Below are 736 nucleotides of genomic sequence, written 5' to 3'. Positions count from 1 at the left end.
TTTTGGTCGCCTTTTAGGGTAGCGATTCCTTTTGTGGTAGGGAACTTCATACAGAGGTGTGGGGTTGAGACTATAGCTGCCAGTCTGTTTAGTGTTGGTCGCCCAATGAGGGCATTGTATGCTGAAGTGACGTCGACTATAATGTAGTCGATGCTTAATGTTTTAGATTGCTCGCCTTTTCCGAAGGTAGTGTGTAGCGAGATGTATCCTAAGGGATGGATCGGGGCATCTCCTAGCCCGAATAGGTCGGTGGGATAGGCCTTTAGTTCTTTTTTTTCGAGTCCGAGTTTGTCGAAGGCCGTTTCAAACAGGATATCTGCTGAGCTTCCCTGGTCAATCAGGGTCCGATGTAAGTTGGCGTTTGCTAGGATAATGGTGATTACCATTGGATCGTCGTGCCCGGGTATTATCCCTTGAGCATCTTCTCGGGTAAACGAGATAGTAGGTAGTTCGGGCAGGGGATTGTCTTCTCGAACGTGGTAGACTTCTTTGAGGTGTCTTTTTCGCGAGGATCTGGATGTTCCTCCACCTGCAAAACCTCCATTTATCATGTGAACGTGCCTTTCAGGGGTTCGCGGGGTTTGTTCAGCCCGATCTTCATTATCTCCCCTCCTTCTCTTCTTGGTCTCTTCTCCTTTCTCTGCTATGTATCTGTCGAGTTTTCCTTCTCTGGCCAGCTTTTCTATAACATTTTTTAGGTCAAAGCAGTCGTTAGTAGAATGACCGTAGAGCTTGT

Source organism: Arachis duranensis, chromosome 10 (genome assembly GCF_000817695.3).
Source record: "Arachis duranensis cultivar V14167 chromosome 10, aradu.V14167.gnm2.J7QH, whole genome shotgun sequence".
In the NCBI taxonomy this organism is placed as follows: domain Eukaryota; kingdom Viridiplantae; phylum Streptophyta; class Magnoliopsida; order Fabales; family Fabaceae; genus Arachis; species Arachis duranensis.
The sequence above is the reverse complement of the archived record's forward strand: the minus strand, read 5'-3'. Positions refer to the sequence as shown.